Source organism: Callithrix jacchus, chromosome 19, assembly GCF_049354715.1.
Source record: "Callithrix jacchus isolate 240 chromosome 19, calJac240_pri, whole genome shotgun sequence".
Classification (NCBI taxonomy): domain Eukaryota; kingdom Metazoa; phylum Chordata; class Mammalia; order Primates; family Cebidae; genus Callithrix; species Callithrix jacchus.
In genome coordinates, this window is record NC_133520.1 from 22,725,058 (window position 1) to 22,740,726 (window position 15,669).

At 47.8% G+C, this 15,669-nt stretch overlaps 1 long non-coding RNA gene across 2 annotated transcripts; it reads right to left on the bottom strand.

The window, feature by feature from the left end:
- Positions 1-1,935: 1,935 nt before the first annotated feature.
- Positions 1,936-12,687, bottom strand: LOC144580373 (uncharacterized). Of its 2 annotated transcripts, XR_013529795.1 has the most exons (4): positions 12,608-12,687; positions 11,959-12,076; positions 11,167-11,317; positions 1,936-2,337 (listed from the first exon to the last, which is right to left on the bottom strand). It is a non-coding gene; the product is annotated as an uncharacterized LOC144580373 (long non-coding RNA). The 2 variants fall into 2 exon arrangements; XR_013529794.1 differs by lacking the exon at positions 1,936-2,337 and having other exon boundaries at positions 7,331-11,317.
- Positions 12,688-15,669: the final 2,982 nt, after the last annotated feature.

Consider the following 15,669-nt stretch of genomic DNA (forward strand, 5'->3'; position numbering starts at 1 on the left):
TCATGGGTGGACTTAGGCCTGGCCTCAGGAGGTGCAGCTGCCCCTGCCCAGGCCTTGGCCACAGTCACCATGGAAACTGCACTGGAAAGGACTGAATGACCTCAGATTTTGCCTTTCATCTCCCAACATAGGATTTCAGAATGCAGAGAGCAGTTACTGGTTTTCTCTTATTTTAATGCCAGCTGAGCAGCCTAGAGGTCCCTGGAGGCCCTTTGAGCTCCTCTGGGCTCACAGGAACAAGTGTGTGGGTCATCTCCCCGAGCCAGCCTCTGCTGAGAGCCTTTGCTTTGACCCCTTGATCTATTCTTATTCATTCAGCTGAAGGAGGTTGCAGGTGCTGGGTCAGGCAACAGGGACAGGAAGATGAGTAGGAGACAGAACCTGACCCAAAGAACAATGCAGTCAGGTTGGGGAAATAAATGCATAAATAAATCATTATAAACCCACATGGCAAGTGCATGGGACACCCAACCCACAGCAGCTTGCTCAGTAAAGTAGGTGACAGAGTGGGCAACAGTGGGGTGAAGGGCCTGAAGAAAGTGGTGAAGGTGTGGATGGTCATTAAGGGGAATCAGCCAGAGGACCAGGTCAAGTGGCTGCTGGGTGGCATCAAGTGCCCCACTGAGGCTGGGCCCCAGGCCAATCTACAGGCCATGTGATTTTTCTCCAGCAGGGCTCAGCTATGAAGGCATATTGTGGAGGCTGCAGTCAGAAGGTGAAGCATTGGAAATGAAGATTTCAGAAGAGGAGATGCTCTGGGAATAAAGGCAGGGTCCAGCACATGCCCTAGCATTGGCAGCAGACCAGAAGCTGAGGCAGGAGTCACAGGAATTACAGAGGCACAGGGATCCCCCCCTGTTATAGGACAGGTGGTGCCCGCAGACACTGCTACCGCAGGACTAAGGGGGTTACGGCAGGAGTGGAAAGGAGACGGTAAATCACATTCCACCTCTCTGGAATGGATTCCCTTCTCTCAGTCCCAGTCCCCTCGTGATGCAGCAGAGATGATAATACCCAGGGCACACTGTGTGCCCTTCCCTCCTCCCACACTGTCCCTGGCTTACCTCTCAAGATCACTCCAGAGACAGTCAAGCATTGCATGGAACGCACGTACCTGGCTCAGGAGTCTCGCCAGCTCAGAGATAAATTTGGACTTTGAGCCATGATTGAATGCTGGTTCCAGTAAGGATTCAGGCTGTGTTACTGCCTCAAGTAAAATAATGAGCGCTCTTAAAGCAAATCGTGAGGCAGAAAGGCACATGCAAAGGGGGTGAGTTGAAAGGCTTTGCCCTTCCCCTCCTCTCCTTGGGCGAACATAGCCTAGTGCTCTCTCCTTGTACACAGCTGGTAGCCTTTTTAGATGCTGAGGAGGTGTCTAGTCAAGCCATTTCCTGCCAGGACAAATGACAAGCACCCCAAAAGGAGAACTTAGGTGAGCTCCAAGTCTCTTTTTAGACAGACATGTTGAGAAGGACTCAGCACGACTCCCAACCTCTCCCCAACCACATGACTGCAGCTGAAAGAATAGCCTCAGCCCAGCCCTCCCTCTCTACCTCGACCCCTCCCCAGGCAGGCAGAGTCCTGGAAGGATGAAAGCAGGACCAGCTGTGTCCTTGTGTCCGCCTTAGCTGTGAGAGGCAAGACGGGTGGGATCTGCTTCAGCTTTGGCACCAGGAGACCTGTATTGAAATCTCAGCCCTGCTACTTCCAGCTCTGTGACCTTGGGCAGCTCACTCAGCCCATCTGAGCCTCAGTTTCCTTTCAGTAAGACAGGCAATGTGACATTGTGGTTGAGGCCAAGCACCAGAGTTACACTTTACACTTCTGGAGCCCAAATTCTGGTTTTGCCACTTCCTAGCTGATAGCCAGCTCCTCCCAGTTCCGAAGCGCAGCCTTGCAGGCATTCACCACAACCACATGGTTGAACGACCGTGGTTGCCCGCAGCCTCCTCTCCCCACAGCCACTCTTGGCCCATCCTGGACCAACCAACCGGTCTCTAGGTGCCTGGATGCAGTGGCTTCCCCCCTCCCACTTCCCTTTTCCAACGTTCAGTGGGACTGCGTGTGGGCTACATGGCCTTCCTTTTCTGTCTTCAGCCACTCACAGATTCTGCCTTGATTTTCGTCTTCGTTTGGATCTCATCAAGCTCTCCTAAATTCCTCCTCCTGATTCTGATTTTTCTTTCTTTGGTACCATTTAACCACATGCTTTCGTGCAATAGAGCAATTTGTATTCATGGCCGTCTCCTCACTGGCTGATTTAACAGCTCTGGAAACACGGGAGTGTAGTTTGCTGGTCATCGCCTCCTCCAGAATGCCTTCCACAAAGTGAGTTATCTGTAAGGCAACCACCGTGATATGAGATCTTTTTCTCCAGCATGCATAATCATCTCAACTGCTTTACTGAAATATAATTTACATAGCATCCGATGGTTTTTAATAAATTTACAGAGTTGTGCAACCATCACCATGATCCAGTTTTAGAACATTTCCATCACCCCAAAAAGATCCCTTGTGCCCATTTGCAGTCATTCCCCATTCCAAGTCCCAGTCCCAGGCAATTTTTAATCATTTTTACTAAAAAAACCATAAGCCCTTATTTCCCCCCAAATGTTTTGCTCTTAGAAGTAAAGCTGCATGAACACTCATATAGGGAGATTGTAACACCCATCTATGCTCATTTCTCCCAAACTTGCTACAGGTTTGGGGAAGGACCAAGTGTCTGACCTGAGCCCCACATTCCGCAGGTGACACGTGCATTGATGAGTGCCACCCTAAGACCACATAGCCCATAGCGGGCAGGAACTGGAACCCACCGGCTTCCCACCCCCCAGTAATGGTCACTTCAGCCACTCCCACCCCTCTACTCAGAGACAAATTCGTTAACTGAGCGTAATTGATTTCGTTTGTTTTTTCTAGCCACTGCTTCTCCCTTCTCACAGCCCTTCCTCAGTGGAAGTGCTAACCGGAATCGAGTGGCTCAGAAACAAGTGGCAAAGAAGCGGGTGGAAAAGAAAGTTATGAAACTGCACATCAGGCTGGGCGTGGCGGCTTATGCCTGGAATCCCAGCACTGTGGGAGGCTACGGCAGGAGGATCACTCAAGCCTAGGAGTTTCAGACTGGTTTGGGCACCATAGCAAGACCCCCATCTCAACAAAAACTCAAATGAAAAATTAACCAGTGTGGTGGTGTACCCCTGTAGTCCCAGCTACGCAGGAGGCTGAGGTGAGAGGATTTGTGGGGCCCAGGAGTTCAAGGTTGCAGTGAGCCATGATCACACCACTGTATTTCAGTCTGGGTGATATAATGAGACCTTTTCTCAAAAAAAATGGTACGTGGGGCTCATAAGTCATTCCCCCAACTTCTCATGCAAGGAAGGAGCAGTTTCCTTGGCTTCTCTGACTCCACAGGGAAGGTGGGGAGATTTCCTGGGGGCCAGGAACTCACTGATTGATTGAAGCTCTTCCTGTCTTTCTTCTCTGGGTCCAGCAACCCTTTTCCTCCAATGCATCCTCCAGTGCCATGAACACATTCTTCCAGATGTACTTACTTGTGAATAGGAGACTTGGGAGCCAGAAAGCTCAGGGGCGGGATGGGAGTAGGGGATTCTAACACCACCATTCACTAGCTGTGTGACCTTGTACCTCCTAACCTCTCTGGGCCTTGGTGTACTCATCTGTAAAGTGGAACCAGAGTTGCCTACCTCAAAAAACTATTGTGAGAATTTAATAAAATGGTGTAGGCAAGACATCAGGTTCAAAGTTTGTGATCAATAAATGCTGGGTTTCAAATAACACCCTTCTTAAATTGTGGTCCCAATAACGACTCCCTGAATACACATATAGGAGGTATCCCTCTCCCGCACATGGCACAGAACTCTTTCCTTCTGTCGTGACCTGGAGTGTTGGACCACCTCACATGGTTTCCTATCCCTTTTGGGAAACTGTTGCCCTACTCCATAGAAGCAGTTAGTCATGCGTTTTAAAAAAGAAACTCCGGTGGCAATGCAAGGAATAGATTGTAAACACGGAAGCTAGGGGCCAGGAAGCCAAGTGAGAGATCATGAGACATTCTGGCAAACCACGAGAAGGGCCCCCCAATGGGAGGGGCAATGGGGAGAAGCTGCAGAGACAAGACCTGAGAGATGCTGAGGAAGCACAATCAGTGGAGCGTGGTGAGTGATGGACATGGGAAGGGCACAAGTTACTCAACCTCTCTCTCAGGAATTATACCTGCCTCATGACACTGCTGGGAGGCTGGGCAGCCATTCACTGAAATATTAACTAAGTGCATGCAACGTACCAGGCTCTGATCCTGATGCTGGGAATACAGCCTAGAACAAGACAGGAGCCCTGTCCTCTTGCTGCTTATAGTCAAGATAGAGTCATGTCTGAAGAGACTGACCCGTGGTAGGCGCTTAATAAAGGGTAGCTGTTGTTATTACCACTAATAATATATTTAAATATATACAGTGGGTCTCTGCTCTGTTTCAGCCACCTAATATCTCTTCTCTTTCCCCATGGTGTGACATCGTGATAATACAGTAAATGCCTCCATCTATGCTTTCACTATAGACACACAAGTGATTCGTGGAGACTCTGCCAGCAAGGTTCTTCCTCTACCCACCGCAGTACCAGAGTAAACTAGAACCATGCTTGAACATATGGGTGCTCTCTCTCTAGGGACTTTGGATCTTGAGCAAGTGACCACACGGGCAGAAGCAACAGAATTAATTCATTCAGGCATGAAGAGCCTGGCCGGGACTATTTCTGCCACAAGATTCTCCCTTCCAGCTTGGCTATCTGTAAGTTTGGGAAGTTAGCCTACCAAGTGACTATCGACATCTCCCTCCAGGAGAATTTCAGTCCATTGTTACTGTTCGGTAGAGTGCTTTGGGATGTAACAGACATGGTAAATGAACTGAAATGACATAAAAAAAAAAAAAAAAAGATACAGTTTCACTTAACTTTTGTCCAGTTTCCATTTCTACTTTCTGTCCTTTCATTGGAACTCAAGTACACAGAACTGGACTGAGTATTGTCCTTGATTTATGACACACCTTCACTATTCGTCTATACATGGCTTGTTTTTACTTAGTTATTTTAAATAATATAAGCACCTGTGAATGCACCAGATTCAAACAAAAGCTAGGATCCTGACAATAACCTTGATATATGGTCCCACCCCATCACATCCTCTTGACTCCACCTGACCAAGATAATCATTCTCAATCCTCTGTCCATCAGCCCTGTGCCTTCCTTTCAAAATAAGTTCATTTGCATCTATGTGTGCTTCTAAAATATATGTTTTCATAAGATTTTAGTTATTTAAACATTTTAAAAAGGATATGAGGCTGGGCGTGGTGGTTCATGCCTGTAATCTCAACACTTTGGGAGGTCAAGGTGGGCAGAGGGCTTGAGCCCAGGAGCTTAAGACCAGCCTTAGTAACATGGCAAAACCCCATCTCCACAAAAATACAAAAAAAAAAAAAAATTGCCAGGTGTGGTGGCATGTGCCTGTAGTCCCAGTACTCAGAAGAGTGAGGTAAGAGGACCACTTGAGCCCAGGGAAGTTGAGGCTGCAGTGAGCCATGATCATGCCATAGCACTCCAGCCTGGGCAACAGAGTGAGATCCTCTTTCAAAAAAAAAAAGGATATGATATGATATTGTGTGTAGGTTTTTCAGACTTACTTTTTTCCACCAAATATTATATTGCTAAAATTATTCATACTGTTGTTTAGGGTTGAGTTCATTCATTTTTTTATTGCTGGATAATATTTTGCTGTGTAAACAGACCACAATTATCCATTCACTTTCCATTAATGGACGTTGAGTTATTTTTAGGTTTTGCTATTGTGAAAAACGCTGCTAGGAGTGTTTTTATTCAAATCTTCTGTTTTCTGTGCATGAGAGTTTCTTTTGAAAATACACCTAATGGTGGAATTGCTGGGTCATAGAGCATGTGGATGTCCACTTTTAGGGGAGAAGGCAAGCTGTTTTCTGATGTGTTTCATAAACATACATCCCTATCAGCATAAGAGGTTTGGTGACTCTACAATCTGGTCAAAGCTTCACGTTGTCAGACTTTTAATTGCCAGTTTAACAGAAATAAACACAAATTTTCCGATGACCCTGACAGCTCCAACGTCAGTAATAAAATGTTCCTTCCCTCCAGGATGTCAGTTCCCTGGCACTTCTCCATCCTCGATACCTCAAGTTTCTTGACCTAAATAACAGCTAAAAAGAAAATGCAGAATATGGAAGAACAAGTTAAATGACGTCACAGGAAAGCGTTTATCTTAATCCAGAATGCGGAGTATCTACTGGACAAATCACTTAGGTTCTCTAAAAAATTACAAGCATGGAAAAGAAGAGAGAGGGCTACTACAGACAGCAGGAATGGAGCCGTCTTAAGAGACGTAATTAAATGGCCATGTAGACATTGACACCTGATTTGGACAAACTGACTGATAAAAGATAATGAGGTAAAGATAATTAAATTAGTTTGTGCCAGGTGTGTCTATGGCTTGGTGGTTTTTATATATGTATGTTCATTATTAATTCAAAATGACTGAAGGTATTTGTGCATTTATAACTGAAATGTGAGATATTTAAAATTTGCTTTCAGACGCTCCAGTAAACAAATGAATGAGCAACAAAAATGAGTAGAATCAAGAAAACAAGATTGGCTGAAAGTTGATAATTGTTGAAGTTGGGTAACAGACAGATACATGAAGTTTCCTTACTGTTCTTTCTCTCTTTTTTGTATATGTTTGACATTTTTTCATCACAAAAAGAAAAGTGAAAAAAGGCAATGTGTGTACAGGTGGCAGCTATCAGTGCCATGATTACCATGACATCAACATCAGACCCTGGTTGAGGGCTCAGGATGAGGCAGGTGGCATCCTATTCTCCAAAAGCCAGGCCACGTGCCAGCCAAGAGGGTCAGCCTAATGCCAAGCAACACTTGGACATCCTTGGGGAAGAGAACCTGTCTTCCACTGGCCAAGGATCTCAGCCCTGAGGGGAGAGGGGAGGGTGTGGTGGTTAATACTGAGGGTCAACTTGATTAGATTGAAAGTTGCAAAGTATTGTTCCTGGGTGTGTCTGTGAGGGTGCTGCCACAGGAGATTAACATGTGAGTCAGTGGGCTGGGAGAGGCAGACCCACCCTCAAGCTCGGTGGGCACCATCTAATTAGCTGCCAGCATGGCCAGAATATAAAGCTGTTGTGAACTGAACGTGAGCCCGGGAATCTCGTCCAGCGAGGGGGTCCCAAACCTGGAAGAGGGCATGCACGGAAAAGAAAGGAGGCAGAAAGAGGAGGGGTCTGGAGGACTGCATGAGCTATGCCCATACAGAGATTTTATTTGTGCAGTAGGTTTCCTTATATACTTTAACATCATTACCTCAATACAGATCATTACTCAAACAATAAAAGGAACAGAAAACTCCTTGGGGGATAATTCTGAGGAACTGTTAAAAGGGAACAAATACTAATTTAAAAGATCAATGGGAAATAGGTGATGCCGTATCGATATTGTCAGAACAATCAGTAACTTGGATAACAATCTTTAATTAACTAGATGTCACAAGCTCAGCAGTAAACCGTGCATCTGCAAGAGACAAGGACCACAGGGAAGGTCGCTAGGCTGAAACAATGCCTGGTAAACAAAGTCTTAGATCAGGAGCCAGAAAGGGGAACACAATACCCAATTAACTCACTTCAGCGTTCACCTGGCCATTATCTCATCGGCCAAGAAGGCTGAGGATAGTGTCCTGCTTAATCATTCTCAATTTCCTCTTTCATTCTCTTCTTAATTTCCTCTCACTCATAGCTCGACAGCCTCCAGCCAGGGAAAATGTGTAAGGGGTCAAGCTCACCTAATGGCGGAGGCCAAGTTGTTAGCCTCTCGCAGGGGCGACCCCCACATAAAGCAGGCAGAAAAATGTGGAAAGGCTAGACTGACCTAGCCTCCCAGCCTACATCTTCCTCCAGAGCCGGATGCTTCCTGTCTTCAAACATCAGACTCAGCTTTGGGGTTCCAAGTTCTTCAGCAAGGACCAGCTTCTGCTCCTCAACTTGCCGATGGCCTATTGTGGGACCTTGTGATAATGTGAGTTAATATCATTTAATAAACTTCCTTATATATATGTGTGTGTGTGTGTGTGTGTGTATCCTATTAGTTCTGTCCCTCTAGAGAACCCTGACTAGTACAGAGAGGAAGGAGGGTTCGGTACAAAACAGGGAGCTGGCAATAGTGAGGAAAGTCCTCCTCCCAAGAACGACTGATACTCAACAGGTCCTAAAGATTTCATCATGCTGGGCGTGGTGGCTGACACCTCTAGGCAGATCACAGGTCAGGAGGTAGAGACCATCCTGGCCAACATGGTGAAATGCCATCTCTACTAAAAATACAAAAAACTCGCTGGGAGTGGTGGCATGTACCTGTAGTCCCAGCTACTTGGGAGGCCGAGGCAGGAGAATGGCTTGAATCCAGCAGGTGGAGGTTGCAGTGAGCTGAGATCATACCACTGCACTCCTGCCTGGATAACAGAGCAAGAAAAAAAAAAAGATTTCATCACTGAATCAGGTTGCAAGGGGAGTCCTGGGCTCAGGAACTGCAGGAGCAGGCTCCAGACTCTAGATTCAGGTTAAAGGAGCCCCTACTGCACTGGCACCCCAGATGCTGGGCTGTGCTCTGGATATCCCTGAACCCAGGACAGGACCAACTAATTCTGGAGGGCAGGGCATGGCAGGAGCCTATGAGGGGACAGAGCAATACACAGGGGAAGGGTTAAAGCACTGAAGACCACCACTTACGTGAACTTTCTTATTCACAATGTTTTACTCAGTGTTTTAAATGACTTCCTAAGTCATTGAATATGTAGTAGAATAAATTTGTTATATATGGGTCTTAAAGTTCCATTAGTAATCTGTGCTCCCTTAACAATCTGTTTGCATGGCTTCTTGCAACGTGATATGTTCCCAGCTTTTTAAAAGTAGAAATGCCTCCAGCCAGGAAAAGAGGCATGTGGCTCAGCACCCCACATCTTCTGAGCAGCCAGGCTGGTGGTCTAAGTGTTGAGGACCTGAATGTGTAGGATAAGAAGCTGGTTTGGACATGCCTCACATGCCGACAATGTCATAAGAGATGAAATAATCTGGGGACTTAAATTGCCCAGCTGCAAGATGACAGACAGTCTAGGTCACTGTAAATGAATTGGTTCCTTTTGCCTGTTCAAACTCTGGGGCCACTGTGAACCCTAAAGGTGGGACAGGGAGTACTCACACCAACCCCATCCGGTTCGTGGCTTGGAGCACCTGCTGTGTCATGGTGGATGGCGAAATGACCCTATTCCTTCCAGCCCAAGGAAACTACCTAAACCTAAACCTTTCCTTCGAACTTCCATTGAAAAAAAAGAATTTTTCCATTGAAAAAAAGAATAATTTGGCATTTTTTTTAAATGCCAAATTATTGTAATACAGACAAGTCATTTCTCATCATGAAAGGCATGCTCTTGGTTGGCTAATCAGTCCGTTGTGCGGCTCCCACCGTGGATGAGGACTGACTTGAACACAGTTCTCTCCCAAAGAGACCACCGGTGTGCCCAAGGCAACTTTCTCTTCCGCAGTGTTGAGCCGAACAGCCAGCAAAGAGGACTCTTGATGTTTGCTGACAATCATGGTATTTCAAAAGCGGTGAGAAGGGCCCACAATTTGCTCTGTGGTTCAGGCTTGAGCGGTTTAAGGAATGAATGTTTAGCTCATCACACATCCTTCCATCCTCCTCCAGGCTCCCTCTCTCCTTTCTCTCTCCTTCCTTTCCCTCTGTCTGTATCTATGTGTGCTCGTGGGAGTCAGGAAAGGGAGGATGTGCACCTCACACACCCTTCTTTTCACTGCCCTAACCTTTTCTTCTTTCCTATTCCCACTTTTATCTCCTTAAACTATAATAAAATATACCCCTGCCCTGCCCTACCCTGCTCTGCTCAAGAGAATCTTCCTGGTCTGGGGTTTGCTGGGGCAGAATGCATGGGTCACCCATCACCGCACACTGTCTTCCTATGATGCGGAGAGTCCCTTGCCCCTGTCCCTCTTCCTTGAACAGACCCTGGGATACCGGCCTCCTGAGAGCATGTGCCTGGGCTGAAATAAGGAAAAGGATGGCTAAGTGAGCTGGCCAACGTCCAGCTTTCCTCTGGGGTTGGGGCACCCTGTGGTTCGGCTATGGTTCTCTGCCTGCGATCTGAAGGGCTGGCTGCCACGCTCTGCTGTGAGCCTTAGGACTCGTGCATGCCTTATACACTGCTCCATCCTGGAAGTGCTCAGGCAGCAGGTGTGGGTGCCTGGGACCTGCCTGTGGGATGACACCCACACTCACTGAACCACATCCTGCTTTCCTCTCCTGCCTCTCTTTGTTATTCCCCCAACCCCCACCCAAACCCCTGCTGCCTTTTGACAACAAGGTCCTTTTGGGAACAGAGGGATGGAGGGGTCACCATGACAGCATCACACACCTCAGAAACCCCTGCACAGCCCACTGAGGAGACGTCGTAGGGAACCTTGGCATCTCCGTTGATGAGGCACCCTCCTGAGCTTTCCAGAGCTGTAGATCACAGCCAACATGCTCTTGACAGAGTTCTCTGGGCACTGCAATTAGGCCATGGTGGGGAGTGGGAGAGAGCCAGAGACATAGCTGGGGACGCCGGGATTTGGGACAGTCCTTAATACAGGCCAAAGAAATCAGCAAACCTCCCAAGGCCCTGTAATTTCCACATTGAGCTGTTTTACTGCCTCTTCCTGGTTTGCTGGGCAATTTGCAGATAAATGGGTGGCAGCCTCCAGAGCTGGAGCAAATCCTGCTCTCTATCCGGGTGAGCTTCTGCCCAGCATTAATTGGGGGCTAATTAATGTCTCTAAGGAGAGGCTTTCAGGCTTCCATGCGGATTGAAGGATCGCTCCAGCAGGCAGCTACAATGCCAGAGTTGGTCTGGCCCGGCCTGTGATGAAGTGAGTAGGCCCTTCATGACGCCAGCAGTTTCCACCAGAGCCAGGCCTGGCTCAATGAGCAGAGAAAGTCAAATCACGCACCCGCCTGGGAAGTGCACAGCCCTGGCCTCAGGAGCACCCCCTGCAACGTCCATGCACGCGACAGACTCACCCGCAGGGTCAGGCTCCTCCTTGCGCTAAGCTGAAGCTGGCATTTCCTGGCAGAGGAGCTCTCAGGGAAGTCATAGAATCTTGGAGTTTCCATCAGAGGCGGCCCAGGGCGCAGTCCTGTGTCTGACCCCCTGCATCACACCTGTATTCCCCTGCATGGAAAATACAGGAAGGGCTTTAGAGAGAAGAGAAAGAGGCAACAATAGAGGAAGGCAATGAGAGGTGGGAGGGAACCATGGCAGCGCCCCTGCTCTCTGGTCAGATGGCAATGCCACATCATGCCTCCACGGGAGCTCCAGGGCCTGGCCGTTCCCCTCACCTTCTACCTCCTTGAGCAAGGCCAGAGCTACCCTTCCCTCTCACTCCCTGGGCAGAGAAAACGCCGTCAGGAACCCAAGTTCCTTCCTCCACTCTGGGTGAGTGACCTCGGGTGAGTCACATCCCTGCTCTGGGCTTGGTTCCCATCTCCGTTAAATGGCAGAGGGATCACTGGTTGCTCCCACATACTGACACCTCCATGCTGGCTTGAAGGACTGGCATGGAGTAAGGTAATGAATCCTTCACGGGGCAGAGGGCTTAGCCGGAACACCTAGCAGTCCCCCGCCCAGCCCCTGTGGGAACCATCAAGGATGACTGTCCGTCAGGTCCCACCCACACTCTTTAGCCTACACCCAGGTCCCCAAGCCTGCATCTCATCAGCCACACGCTTGCCTGGCCCTCCAAATGCCCTGCTGGTCTGGTTCACTCTGCCCCAGTTGCCCAATCCAAATCAACCCCCTGCTCCTTTCCTTACCCTTTACATTGCACTGGTTTTCTTCAAGGCACATTTCACTGCATACCACCAAACCTGGGCATCTTCTCGTTGTCTGCCTCTCTCTCCCTGACAGCAGGAACAGGGTCTGCCTTGATCACTGCAGTACACAGTAAGTGCTCAATAAATACTACTGAACAAGTGAATGCATTAGTGTGCTACCACCCTGTTTTTGCTCCTACAGCTTCCCTGCCTGCCCTCCCTTCTTCCCTTCCATCCGTGCTCTTCACCCCTTCAGATCCCATCTCCCTTGCCTCTGGAAGCTTCCCTGAAGAGCCACCTCCCTGCTTGGAATCCTCTTGCTCTAACATCTGCAGTGCCAGGGGTTCAGCTGGCCTCCTGCACATCACGGTGGGAGCAGAGTGCCGGGGACACAGGCATGCTCAGAATGTCAGCCCCAGGGCCAAAGGTTGGGACACACAAAGAAAACCAAATGCCACACACATAATTGACATGGAGGGAAAAAATCTGCTCTTTCTCAAAGCCTCCAGCCCACAGAAATCCATTTGTCCCTTCCGGGTACCACAGATGCTTAGTGACAGCCAAGATCTGTCTTGCAGAAGCAGGAACCAGAGAGTATTTCTGGCCCAATTAAGCATGAGCGCTTAACAAGAAGGAAATGCAGCCTCACCTCTTCGAGTTTCTAATGTAAGAAACATACAGACTCTGTGCATCTGCGCCATCTCAGTCACCTTCCTGCAGGTACGTCACACCAGGGGCACGGCGAATCCGCAGGTAACAGGGAACAGTACTGGGCGTGATGAGAGGTGTCTCTAAAGTGATGTGGCCGACTATCATGTTGACTTGTGGCATCAGTCTCGGCAATACATATGAGTATTGTTTTGCAAATAATCAGTATTAGAAAATCAAAAAATCATCTCCATTTCAAAGGCATGAGGACTCTTCTCTTCACCGTTCCTATTTATAGCATTAACAATGCTGGAAGTAATAAGGCTTCTATTCTTTCTTCTTCCAGGCTTGGCAGATTGTGTGCTGTCAATTTCAGCAGGGAGACCAGATTTGAGACATGATCTCCCGTTCAACACAAGATAGGTCGTTGGATGGAAACTTAGATTAGCTATTAGATAGTCTATTAAGCTACATGCACTTGAAGAACTCCTAAATAAAGCGTATCTACTCTCACATAGGTGGCCCATTGGAAACAAGCCCTGTTCAGGGCAGTAAATGTCTGACTCACCTTGAGAAAGAAACTGCAAGCAAGCAGCTTGAGCCCAGAGCCCAGAGAGCCTGCCCGCCCCATCCTCCCTGTCTTGGCTGTATCCTGCTCTGCCCTGGTCACTGGGAGGCCTGTCCTTGTCCTGTGGGCTTCCAGGTCCCAGCTCAGGGAACCCTGCTGTCCCACCCTACCCTGTGAGCTGCCTCTGCCCTAAAGACCCCTCCCTATGGCAGCAGCCCCTTGCCTTCGTGTAGGCACAGGCCTGGTATGGCACAGGCCCTCCTTTCTCTTGATCTCTCTATGGAAATATAGGAAATGGGCCATTATAGTTAGGAGTGTCTGCATGTGAGACAGCTGAGGTGCTGGTGGATGAGAGAGGAGAGGGGTGGAAATCTGCAAATACCTTGTTCATTTATTTAAGCGCCACGTAGTACTTCATGTATAGCTGGGGGTATTCATTTCTGAATTTGTGTGTAGCACAATGTGTGTCATAGGTAAGTTCCAGGAGGAGCTAGGGCTGAATATGAGCATGGTCAGGTAGGTGAGGAAAAAAAACAGCTTGGGCCGTAAGAGTTAAACTAATTATGATATTATTAGTTACCATTAATTAAGGGCTTCCTCTATGCCAGATATTTTAGACTTTGAACAGCTGAACCCTCATAGGTCCCCAGTGAAAGAAACATTATCAGTGCCACATTTCAGATGGAGAAACTAAGGCTCAGAGGGGTTCAGCAACATTCCCAAAGTCACACAGCTTGTGGCACAGCCAGTTGTCACACTCAGAATAGTCTGACCTCAGCACCTAGTTCTTGACCATCATATACTTCTCTTCCTTCCCTTCCTCTTAGAAAGCAAATGGGGGAGGGGTTCCCTCTCTTGGCTCTGGAGCACCCCTCCCTCTGCCTCTGTATGGGGAAGCTTCTATCTTCTGCCTTCTCCCCTCTTTCTTGCCTATTAAACTCTCCACTCTTTAAAACCACTCCACGTGTGTTCATGTGGTTTTTTTCAGTTTGATGTGAGACAAGAGCCCCACTGTTCCTCCACTCATCGGAGCCGTATCATTTTGGTGCATTCACCGTGAAAGGAAATTCAGTCATCAGACTGTGAGCATGGAGCGGATTTCAACTTTAAATCTGTCCTTTAATCTCAAGGCTCTCTTCCAGCTACCCGGTCACCAAACTTTCTTTCTCTTTATATCCGTGGTCTCTACCTTTTCTCTGTGTGTCTAATGTGCAGGAGTCTTTACAGTTCAGGGAAACAGGTTCATTAGAAAAGATGGCGAATTGCAACGAGCAGTAACTCAACAGCTTTCTCTATGGTTTCTCTGGCGAGCACATGGTATTTCTAAGCCACATAGTCGAAATCAGGCTCTAGGCCTCCTCTGAGAATGGGAATTTTCTGCTTTTAACAGTTAGGAGTAAAATGTCATTGGCAGCCAATTTTAGTTCCCATATTGTCCCACCAGTAGGAAAACGGCCATTTGATTCCTACATTCTTTTTTTTTTTTTGAGACAGAGTCTTGCTCTGTCACCCAGGCTGGAGTGCAATGGCACAAACTTGGCTCATTGCAACCTCAGCTTCCCAGGTTCAAGCAATTACCTTGCCTCAGCCTCCTGAGTAGCTGAGACTACAGGTATGTGCCACCACGCCCAGCTAATTTTTTGTATTTTTAGTAGAGACGGGGTTTCACAGTGTTAGGATGGTCTCAATCTCCTGACCTCGTGATCCACCGCCTCGGCCTCCCAAAGTGCTGGGATTCCAGGCATGAGCCACCGCGCCCTGCGATTTCTACATTCTTTTAAGACATCTATTTTGTCTCCAATGAAGATAGTACTTAATTAGCAAGGAAGTTTTAAGTTTGGAACTTAACCAGAACTGTTTTAGGGTAAGTGCTTTAGCACGTGCCATAATCGCAGGCAATCTAGCACATTGCCTCCGTTAAAGGAGCCTTGCCAAAGGCGACACAGTCTCTCCAGAGATTCGTTTTTCTGGGAACCAAGCAAATCACACGGGTTCTAGGAAGTCAAAGGGAAATCACACAAAGCGGGTAAACCAAGGCTGTGTGGGTACTCGTGGTTAGCCCCATCATTGAGTTCATCTGGTCCCATGGCTTGGAGGACCACACCTACAACCATGGTGGGGGCACATTTAAGAAACTTCTGGAATCCAGAATCTGGGAGTTAAGACATTCAGAGGATGTTCCTTGTCTTCTCCTCCACTCTGGGTCATACAGAAAGGAAGGAAACTAAGAGGATGCTTTTATTCTTGCTTCTTTCTTTTTTATGGGCAATAAATTATCTTCAGCTTGCACCCCTCTGGAGTGCACCCTGAAAAACTGAAACTTCCTTAACCTCAGAACTTTAAAGAAAGCAACTCATTTTCTTTTGCACAAGAGCATGGTATTCCTAGTACACCTCTGCAAGCGTTGTAACATCGAGCCAGCTCTTTTAGCAACCATATTGGGCAGGCCCAGAGAAAACAGTTGCCCAAAATTTTAAAAAGTAGCTTTCAGAGGA